Genomic DNA, 672 nt, shown 5'->3' with positions numbered 1-672 from the left:
TTACTTTATTTTGGATCTAATGGGAAATCATATTGAATTAGACACAAGAAAAACGCGAAAAAATTATCAATAGTTAACATTTTCTAACCCCGTATGTTTGTGTTTTGATGGAAATGAATAGTTTATAAAGCCAAACTTGTTTATTTCCATCATATGCCTCTCACTTTTAATGTGACAATTTTTATTTTAGCATATTACGAATTATATAAAAAGTTATCATATAATTGGTTTATAAATTTAAATAAATAACATAAGAGAGATGGTTCAGCTCAATGATAGTCAGTCAAGTTAGGTTAGGGTTTAGGATGAACAATTCAGGGCATACTTACCTGGCACAGTTCTGACCCTTGCGATTAACCCAAATGTGGTTAACTCGAGTGCGCAATTTTTGTTAGCGGGGGACTGCGTTCGCGCTATCCCCCTTACACAATTCATAAGGGATTACATAAGAAATATAAGGTACAACGGCGTATTTTTACAGCTTAACAATGTCTCTGTTAATAAATAGTACTTGATTTATGCTTAAGGTCAGCAAAGAATTTTTTTTCTACGCTACTTTTATATGATTTATATTTTGACAATTACGTGTGAATGAAAGATTTTCAAACTCTCTAATTGATGCCTAGTAACTCATAATATTGAAAGAAGTTGGGTTTTTTTTAATAGTCTGTA

General features: G+C 31.2%; 1 pseudogene; it reads left to right on the top strand.

Moving 5' to 3' along the window:
• Positions 1 to 321: 321 nt before the first annotated feature.
• Positions 322 to 423, top strand: LOC121853391 (annotated as a pseudogene).
• The last annotated feature ends 249 nt before the right edge of the window (positions 424 to 672 follow it).

Source organism: Homarus americanus, unplaced genomic scaffold, assembly GCF_018991925.1.
Source record: "Homarus americanus isolate GMGI-L3 unplaced genomic scaffold, GMGI_Hamer_2.0 scaffold31644, whole genome shotgun sequence".
Lineage (NCBI taxonomy): Eukaryota > Metazoa > Arthropoda > Malacostraca > Decapoda > Nephropidae > Homarus > Homarus americanus.
The sequence above is the reverse complement of the archived record's forward strand: the minus strand, read 5'-3'. Positions and strand labels throughout refer to the sequence as shown.